Source organism: Crocuta crocuta, unplaced genomic scaffold (genome assembly GCF_008692635.1).
Source record: "Crocuta crocuta isolate KB4526 unplaced genomic scaffold, BGI_CrCroc_1.0 scaffold112, whole genome shotgun sequence".
NCBI classification, from domain to species: domain Eukaryota; kingdom Metazoa; phylum Chordata; class Mammalia; order Carnivora; family Hyaenidae; genus Crocuta; species Crocuta crocuta.
This window is the reverse complement of record NW_027528818.1, coordinates 7,375,451-7,386,390: the sequence shown is the minus strand read 5'-3', so window position 1 is coordinate 7,386,390 and position 10,940 is coordinate 7,375,451. Positions and strand designations below refer to the sequence as shown.

Sequence of the window (10,940 nt, the reverse complement as noted above, 5' to 3'; positions counted from 1 at the left end):
AAGAACTTTGCTAAAGAACTTTAGGGGAAAATCATGGTTCTTGCAAAGTAACCACATGTTGGACAGGTGTTTATTTAAAACATTTGTTTGAATACATATGAGGCACGGTGAATAGGATTACAGATTTATCCTGCTTGTAAATTCATCATTTCATTATTTGGGTAGCATTTGCCAACATGAAAAGTACATTATTTTTCACCTTTATCAAGCTATTTTATTTTATTTATTTTGTTTTATACAAACGAGGCAATGCATTAACCTAACATTTGTTCTAATGCTTTTTGGCATTTCCACCTGTCTAGCAATTCTGTCCAGATCTCTCTGTCACTGAGGTGTCACTTTGTGGCCCTCATCTTGGTCCTTTTTCACCACTTACAGCCCCTCTAGGGCATGGAGGACCCTGTGGGCCATGCACTGGGAGTCTCTGTTGAAATGGCTAGGTACAACCTCATTTCTCTGACATCCACCTAAATCTTGGTCACGGAGCTGACCCCAGTGCTGCCTCAGAGGACAGGTGTCATGGTTCGGAAGTAGCTTGTGTGTAGAACTAGTTCTCATTGTAGGGGAGAAATCTCTTTAAGCTTGGCCACCTTGACAGTGTCTGCCCATTCAGGGACTTTCAGCTTCCCAGAGTTTTTGAGGGAGGCTGCCAGAGTTCTGACGAACTCCTGCTGGTTCATGTCTTTTATAGGAACACCAACCATCATGTGGCTTCCACACTGCCAGCCAGGGGAGAAGCCAAGTTATTTGATTAATGAAGACTATATTTTCTTACTTTGTATAACATGTGTAGACAACATTCAGCAACTCATAGGTAATGTCACTCTCACACTTCATTTATTTGAATAGCATAGATTAAATGATTTAGAGATATGTGAGGTAATCTAATTCTAGCATACATGTGACAACTAAAGCATTAGAGAGTAGCAATCTCTACTCATCCAAGATGAAGTAGTATCAATGATGTGGAAGGCTTTGAACCATCCCATGACTTTCAATGTGTAATATTTTTAGTTCTCACTCCAACACCAAGGTCATCTTAAAGCTCCCCATCAAAATGTAAGCTCCATGAGGGTAGCAGCCTTGCCCATCTTATTCATGTCTATAAACAACTTCCTTAGGTTGCTACCTGGTTCAATACATACCTGTGTAATGAGTGAGTGAGTGAAAAAGAAAATCTAAATATTTATCTAGAATTTCAAAGTGTATATGTGTGCATGTGTATGAGCATTCACATGTATGTGTGAGAGAGACAAAGAAACTGAGTATTCACTGAAACTCCATTTTTTAACATTAAACACTATTCTGTCCTCAAAGATTCTGCAAAATCTTTTTATTTTTCATGAGACTTATTGTGATGATAATTTGGAATGAGAAATTCTGGTATCATTTCTTTGTTGAATAGTTGTATCTTCCCAGAATTTGTATCAACAGTGTTTATTGAACATCTGCTGTGTGCCCACAGGGACTCCTAGAAGGACTGGGGATAGAAGGAGAAAAAGCTTATATGTTTATCTCATTATTTTCATAGTGTGATAAATAAACGTCTTAAACTAACTGCTTCAGCAAGTAGTAATATTTTAAGGCATGCCCTAAGAAGTTAAGAAAAATGAGCCACTAGAGTGAAAATCACTGCTATTAGATTCAGTTAGTTCCTTTCCATTACAATAGTTTAGCTTTCTTTTTCAGGTCTCTAAATAATTAATAGAATAATAGGTGAGACAGAAGAAATATTGAGCTCTTGATCTCATCCCCCACTCTTTGTCTTACTAATGCTTTTGTCAGTCATTCAGTATTACTGTTAGGATAAAGCTGGAATCAGAAAAATGTGCTTCTTCTCTGTGTATAAACCCAAGCAATGCAATGAATAAAATGGGTATACCTAGGAAAAGAAACCAAGATATACTTACCTCTCACTGTGAAGATAAACCACAAGATAGCAGAAGTTGCTAAAAACCAACATAGATTTGTTTCTTCAATCAAGTTGCCTAGATAAGTAATGACTCAAACTCAGAACAGTTTCTGTGCTATGCTGATCTGAATAGAGAGAATGGATGCACAGATCATAAATTAATGCCTGGAAACAGACCATGAACTTTTGCCAGCAACAGCTAATTTGCAACATTGGGGGCTTGGTGAAATGACAGTTTCAGTCGGCATGGGGAGGCCAGCAGAGCCATTTGAGAGGATGGAGAGCATTGTGCCTGCCAATTGATGTTGGCAGGGGATTGTCAACCCACTGAGTACCAGGACTCATCAGCATATTTAATGTTATGAGCACAGACATTGTCTTTAAAAACATAAGCCATGAGAGGGCATTGTGGACTGCAGACTGCAGAGAATAGCATTTCAGACAAGTGGATGGCACAGAAACTTATTAAAGTTGTGACAAATGGGAAATAGAAATAGAAATAGAAAGGAGCCAGACACAAGGAGAAATAGGTGAAGGGCCAGAAGTAAAAATTGAACATAACAAATGTTCAAGGCAAAAAAAGAGAGAAAGATGAATAATATTAGAAAATACAGAAGAGCACAAAAGCAATAAAAGTTATTCTATACCATCATCACAAATAGTAATGTTAAAACTTTGTTGTAAGATTATTTAGCACTTTTAGCTCAAGTTTAAAATAATTGTAAAAAGAGGTATTAAGAGTTATGCTGGATAGATCTATTATGAAGATAATATTAACTTTCTTCCCCCACATATCTTATATTATGAAGTAATCTGTACATTGGAATAATTGGAGCCTAGTGGAACTACCAAAGATGTGATGGAAACCTTCTATCAAGTTATAATCTTATGTATATAACAGCAAATAGACATTTTGAGAATATTTGCCCATGTGATAGAAATTAATGAGACTATAAGCTAGTTATAATTACATCACATTAAATTCCTCTGCTTCAAAATACTTGTGAGCAGGTGTTCTATGTCACAAGAAAATCTTTCAGTTGTTCAGTAAATAATCTCACAAAGTCTTACATATGTCATACTTTTTGTTCAGTATTGAATATACAAGTAATATATAATCAAGTATAGTGGGATAAAATACTAAAGCAATAAATGAGGAGTTTTCACACTTTGGGCTACCTGAAATATCTTTACTTCTGGTGATCTTATCTCTCAGGCTAAGCACTGAAGTCACAATTTTTCCTAGAAAAACTACTTGTGGAACCAATGACCCCCATCTGCCCTAGAAATCTTCCATTCTCAAATCTAGAATAGGTGAAGATGCTCTCTCTCTCTAAGGAGAGATGAAGAGAGTTTAGAGAAGAATTAAAATAAGTACACTCTGGGGGCTTTGCTGAAGTAGAATGAATGAAGTAGAATGAATGCAGTATAGCAGGATATTCCACTGACTGGGATGTTGAAAGTGGATGAGAGTAGGAGGGGATTCTTCCATATCTTTTGCATCCCAGAATGCCATGAAAAACCCACAAATTTTCAAATATCTCCAACAAAGAGTCAGGCTTTAGTTAGGAGAATGAAGCTATTGGGAGGCTCACAGATATGATGAGGGTGAACTACATACAGCATTAAAAAATATAAATACCAAATTGAACAAGTATGCCTTGCATCTTCAGAACTATAGACTCCGTGGACTCTGGTAAGAGAGAAGATGGCCTCAGATCTGCCCATCCTACACCCAAACTGATTTCATATTGGTAAATAGGGTTTTTTCCGTCATCAAGTATAATAGAGCTTGATATTTTTTAAAAATCCATTTACAGAGTAGAAAAGAATTACTTCCTTTGTACCCTTGAGTTTCAAACTGAACAAAACTGTATACTTCTAGGGGATTTTAGAGCTAATACTTACATTCTCACTTAACCTCACCATAACTATGATATAGGTATTATTGGTCTCTGGTTGTTTTTTGTTTTTTTTTTTTTCATTCACCTTTAAAAATGTATTAGGGCTATTAGATGCCTTAATCTGTACTAAGTTCTAGATATTCCCTGTAATAATAGATTCCTCTTGTGATTTACCTAACATCTGCTGGGCCCAAATGAACTCTAATCATTTTAATGGCAACAAAGATCTAGATGGTGGAACCTGATAACTACTTACATTTCAATAGCCTTGGATACCTCCCACTCATGCAGATGCAATCTGGAAATGTGGGGAAGTTACCTTATTTGATGGAATGAACTTTGAACAATGGGCCTTCAGAGCTAGTGGATACAAATTCCACATGGAGTAAACAACATAGTTGTTACTACAAAAAACATAGTTTGTAGCTTATTAGAATTTCTTGGCATTATTGAACCTCAATAGTCCACAGTAGTGACCAAATCTACAATGAACCACCTTCTTTATGTCATTCTCCCAGTTCCTTTCTGCTCCTTGCCATTACTTCCCAAATAAAATATCCAGACACAAATGTGGTGTTCAAAGACGTCTGTGTATCTGTTAGAAGAAGAAAGCTATGACACTAATTTAACAAAATAGGTATAACTCATGGTATCAGAAAGCTAATGATTTGTGAAGAAGATTTTAAAATTAGATATTAGAGAAATTTAGACATTTTTTGAGGCTAAATAACTAATGAGAAGAGAAGCTGGAATTGGAATCAGGACTGCACATTCTCAAAAGATGTTCTTTCTAATGTAAAATGGAAACAATCTATAGTACTATCATCTATGTTGCAGCGTTGTTAAAATTTTCCTCATTAAATATATTTTCTTCAAAATGGGAAGTAAAACAGATGGGAAATAATATCAAATGATTGAGGTCAAGACATTTGGTAGCAGGTTCGAAGAAAGAACATTTAGGTCAAGAGCCAAATTAGAGAGTCTGGGAAAATAACAAAAATAATTCTGCTTAATTAGCAGAGGAGATGAAGTCATTGAGAAAGATATCAAAGAATTCACATAAACAGTTTGGACTTTCAAATCCAAAGAGCAATTTCCATTTAAATATGAAAAATAACGACACAAGAAAAAATGTATTCGAAACTATAAAATTAAATTTTATGAATATATGAAGTTTTAAGTATATATGAAGATCCCTACTAAACTTCAGTGGTATGACTATGTATTATATTGCTTCTGCCAAATATTTATGTACAACTTATTAGGGACTATGGAGAAAGAATACTTTTCAGAATTAATATATGTGGTCTTTGGTTATACACATTTGAATTTCAATTTAATTAACATCACATGATGATATTCTAAACTGTAGGCACTACTCATAATGTCACTTTATTCCAAAGATTCATTCATTATTATCATTAAAGTATAGTTGACATACAATATTAAATTAGTTTCAGATGTATTGCATAGAGATTTGAAAAATCTATGTTATTTAATGTTCACCGTGTTAAGTGTGGTCACCATCTGTCATCATAATTTCTTATTATTGTATTGACTATATGCCCTGTTCTGTACTTTTCATCCCCATGACTCATTTATTTTATAACTGGAAATTTGTACCTCTTAATCCTCTTCACCTATTTTGCCCATCCCCTTCTAGCAGCTACCAGTTTGTTCTTTATATCTATGAGCTTGTTTCTATTTAATTTGTTCATTTGTTTTGTTTCGTTTTTTTTAGATTTCATTTACAAGTGGAATCATATGGTATTTTACTTTCTATATCTGACTTATCTCATGTAGCATAATACACTCTCTGTTCATCCACATTGTTGCACATGGCAAGATCTTACTCCTTTTATATGGCTGAGTAATATTCTGTAATATTAGTTATTTATGGGTTTATTTAGGAGTTCTCTATCCTGTTATACTGATCTATAGGTCTGTATTTGTGCTAGTTCCATACTGTATTGATTACTAAAGTTTTGCATTATGTCTTGAAATCTAGGATTGTGATCCCTCTAGCTTTGTTCTCTTTTCTCAAATTTCCTTTAGTTATTCAGGTTCTTCACGGGTCCGTATAGATTCTGATATTATTTGTTCTACTTCTGTGAAAAGTGCTATTAGTATTTTGATAGCGATTGCATTGAATCTGCAGATTGCCCTGGAGAGTATGGACATTTTAAGAATATTAATTCTTCCAATTCATAAAAATGGAATTCCTTTCCATTTGTTTGTGTCTTCAACTACTGTCATCAATACTCTATAGTATTCAGAGCATAGGTTCTTTACCTCCTTGGTTAAATTTATTTGTAGATATTTTATCCTTTTGGCACAATTATAAATGGGATTTTTTCTTAATTTGTTTCTACCACTTCATTATTAGATATATTAAGATGCAACTTAATTCTGTATGTTGATTTTGTAACCTGCAATTTTACTGAATCCATTTATTACTTCTAATAATAAATAAAGTGGTTTTGGTGGAGTGTTTATAATGTCATGTCATCTGCAAATCCTGAAAGTTTTTTTTCTTTCTTACAAATTTGAATGTCTTTTTTTTTCTTGTCTGATTGCTGTGGCTAGGACTTCCAGTATTATGTTGAATGAAGTGGTGAGAGGACACCCTTGTCTTGTTCCTGATCTTAAAGAAAAAGCTTTCAATTTTTTTACCATTTAGTATGATGTTAGCTTTGGGTTTGTCATATATGTCCTTTATTATGCTAAGATATGTTCTCTCTAAACCCACTTTGTTGAGAGGATTTTTTTTTATCATGAACATGTATTTTGTCAAATGGTTTTTCTGCATCTATTGAGATGATCATATGGTTTTTATCATTCCTCTGGTTAATGTGATGTTTACAGTGATTTGCTAATAATGAAACACATTGCATCCCTGGAATAAATCCCAGTTGATGGTGGTCAATGATCCATTTTAATGTATTGGTTGAAATGTGATTTGCTAATATTTAGTTGAGGATTTTTTTCATCTATGTTAATCAAGGATATTGGCTTGTAGGTCTTTGTTTGTTTTGTAGTATCTTTCTCTGGTTTTAGTATCAGGGTAGTGCATGTCTCAGAATAAATTGTAAGTTTCCTTATATTTTTTTGGAATAGTTTGAGAAGAATGGGTATTAACTTTTCCTTAAATATTTGGTAGAATTCACCTGTGAATCCATCTGGTCCTGGGCTTCTGTTTATTAAGATATTTTTGATAACCAATTCAATTTTGTTACCAGTAATTGGTCTGTACAAATTTTATGTTTATTCCCAATTCAGTTTGAGAGGAATGTACATTTCTAGAAATTTATCCATTTATCTATGTTGTTCAATTTGTTATCATTTTTCATATAATTTTTCATAGTAGTTTCATCTTTTCTACTTCTGTGGTTTTAGCTATTATTTCTTCTTTTCATTTCTGGTTTTCTTTGTTTGAATCCTCTCTATTTTTTTTTTCTTGGTGAGTCTGGCTAAAGGTTTATCAACTGGATTTATCTTTTCAAAGGATCAGCTCTTGGTTTCACTGATATTTCCTATTTTTTTTTAGTCTCTTTATCATTTATTTATACTCTAACCTTTGTTATATCCTTCCCTGTACTAACCCTGTGTTTTTCTTTTTTTCCCTAATTCCTTTAGGTGTAAGAGAAGATTGCCTAAATGAGATTTTCCTTATTTCTTGAGATAGAGTTGTATTGTTATAAATTTACTTATTAAAACTGCTTTTGCTGCATCGCAAAGATTTTGGACTATTTTGTTTCCATTTTCATTTGTCCTGAGGTATATATTTTATGGGTTATTTTTGGTTTCTTCATTGACCCATTGGTTGTTTAGTAGCATGTTGTTTAGCCTCTATGTGTTTGTGTTTTTCCCAGTTTGTAACTGATTGATTACTATTTCATTCCATTGTGGTCAGAAAATGTGCTTAGTATGATTTCAATCTTCTTTAATTTATTGAGACTTGTTTCGTGGCTTAACATATGATCTATCCTGTAGAATGTTCCATGTACACTTGAAAGGAGTATGTATTCTGCTGTTTTTATATGGAATGTTCTGTATATATCTGGTAAATCCATCTGGTATAATGTGTCATTTAAAGCCACTTTTTAAATTTTTATTTATTTATTTATTTATTTATTTATTTTGAGAGAGAGAGAGTAGAAGAGGGAGAAGGGCAGAGAGAGAGAGAATCTTAAGCAGTCTCCACACTCAGCTTGGAGCCCAATAGGGGGCTTGATCTTACAATTCTGAGATCATGACCTGAACTGGATGCTTAACTGACTGACCCCCCACAGAGGCCCCCAAACTACTTTTTTTTCTTATTGATTTTTTTTTGTCCGGATGATCTATCCATTAATGTAAGTGGGATACTAAAGTCCTGTACTATTGTTGTATTGCTGTCAATTTCTCCCTTTATGTCTATTAATACTTGCTTTATATATTTAGGTGTTCAGAGTTGTGTGAATAAATATTTATAATTGTGATGATATACTCTTGTTGGATTGATCCCTATATTATTAAAGAGCACCTTTGCTTCTCTCTTGCTTTGCCTTTGTTTTAAGGTCTATTTTGTCTGCTATAAGTATTGTTAAACGAAGGGCACCTGGGTGGCTCAGTCAGTTAGCGTCCGACTTTGGCTCAGGTCATGATCTCAATTTTCATGGGTTTGAGCCCCACATTGGGCTTTGTGCTGACAGCTCAGAGCCTGGAGCCTGCGTCACATTCTGTATCTCTCCTTCTACCCCTCTCCCACTCATGCTCTGTTTCTCTCTGTCTCAATAATAAATAAACAAAAAATTCAATAAAAAAATATTGCTAAACAAGTTTTTCTCTCTCTCTCTTAGAACATTGTATGTTTTTCCTTCCCTTTACTTTCAGACTGTTTATGTCTTTGGGTCTGAAGTGAATCCTTTGTAGTCAACATATAGATGAGTCTTAATTTTTAATCCATTCAGTCACTCTATGACTTTTGATTGGAGTATTTAGTTCATTTACATTTAAAGTAATTTTGTTCATTGTTTTCTTGTTTGTTTTTTTTTTTGTAATTCTTCTCTCTTCCTTTCTTCATTTGTTCTCTTTCCTTGTTTTTTAATGGCTTTTTTTTTTTAAGTGTTGTGCTTGGATATCTTTCTCTTTATTTTTTGTGTGTCTATTATACATTCTTGAGTTATCATCTGGGGTTCATATATAACAGGCTATGTGTATATAAGTTCAAACATGTTCTAAAAGCACTAAATTTTTATTCCCCCCTCCATGTTTTATGTAGATGATATCATATTTTACATCTTTTCATTCTGTGTATCCTTTGACTAATTTTTTTTAGATATAATTGATTTTACTACTTCTGTATTTTAACACCTGTACTGGCTTTACAATTGATTACTCTATGATCTTTACTACATGTTTACTTTTGCTTGTGAAATTTTTCCTTTCATAATGTTCTTGCTTCTAGTTATGGTATTTTTTCCCAATTAAAAATTTTCCTCTTGGGCACCTGGGTGTCTCAGTCAGTTAAGTGTCTGACTTCAGCTCAGGTCATGATCTCATGGTTCATGGGTACAAGCCCCTTATCCAGCTCTGTGCTGACAGCTCAGAGCCTGGAGCCTGCTTCGGATTCTGTCTCCCTCTGTCCCTCTCCCTGCTCTCACTCTGTCAATCACTCTCTCTGAAAAATAAAAATAAACATTAAAAAATTAAAAAAAAAAGATTTTCCTCTAACATTTCTTTTAAGGCTGATTTAGTGCTTATGAAGTCCTTTAACATTCTTTTAATCTGAGAAAATCTTTATCACTCCTTCAATTCTGAACGATAGTGTTGCCAGGTAGAACATTCTTAGTTATAGGTTTTTCCTGTTCAGCACTTTGATTTTGTCCTGACACTCTCCTCTGGCCAAAAGAGTTTCTGCTGAAAAATCAGCTGCTAGCCTTGTGGGCTTTCACTTGAATTCAATTTTTTATCTTTTTCTTACTGATCTTAAATTTCTCTTCATATTTAATTTTTGCCATTTTAGTTAATATGTGTCTTATTGTAGATCTCCATGAGTTCATTTTGTTTGGGCCACTCTGTGCTTCCTGGACCTGGATGTCTGTTTTCTTACCCAGATTAAGTTTTTAGCTATTTTCCTCAGATAAGTTTTTTGCCCCCTTCTTTCTCTCTTCTCCTTCTAGGAACCCTATATTGCAAATGGTATTATGCTTGATGATGTCATAAAGGCCCCATAATCTATTCTTATTTATTATTCTTATTTTTTTCTTTTTTTCTGTTTAGCTTACTTGCTTTTCATTACCTTGTCTTTCAGATCACTGATCCATTCTTCTTTATCCCCTAATGTGCTGTTCATTCCCTCTAATGTATTTTCCATTTCAGTTATTGCATTCTTCAGCTCTGACTGGTTCTTTTTTACATTTTCTATCTCCTCGTTAAAGTTCTCACTGAATTCATTTATTTTTCTCTCAAGTCTAGTGACTATCTTTATGGCCATTACTTTGAACTCTATCAGGTACATTTCTTATCTCTGTTTTTTGTTTGTTTGTCTGTTTAGCTCATTTCCTGTGATTTTGTCTTGTTCTTTCATTTGAGATATACTCCACTATACTTTTTTTTTTCCCCTCTAACACTATGTTTGTTTCTATGTATTAGGTTAGTGAGCTAGATCTGATTTTGAAAGTAGTGGCTTTGTGTAGGAAAGGTCTGGTAGTACCCTGTAACATGATCTCTCCTAGTTACCAGAACCCAGCACTCCAGGGTTATCCTCTGTGTGGGTTGTATGAGCTTTCCTATGTGGCCAAGTCACAATTGCTTTGAGTATGCTGGTGGGTGGGGATACTCTTAGTCCAACTGATTGCTATGACTTGTTTCACCTGCTGTAGGTACACTGAGCAGTGTTTGAGCTTTGCACTCTTGAGAGGTCTGGCTGCAGTTGCCACAGGTAGGTGGGCTTTGCCCTCACTCTTAATGTCTCCAACTAGCTTCTGCAACAACTATGGGCACACTGAAGAGAAGGGCTTCCTTTCTGTGCAACCAACTGCTAGCATGGCCACAGGAACTGTGAGCATGCTTGTGTGTGAGTTTATCTTCCCTCTCCCCTGGGCAGAAGTTACTTTGTAAGAGTGCCTGCTGAAGCAGTT

The 10,940-nt window shown here is 34.5% G+C and overlaps 1 pseudogene; it reads right to left on the bottom strand.

Annotated features, from left to right (window-relative positions):
- Nucleotides 1-254: 254 nt before the first annotated feature.
- On the bottom strand, nt 255-704 carry LOC144224816 (uncharacterized; annotated as a pseudogene).
- Nucleotides 705-10,940: the final 10,236 nt, after the last annotated feature.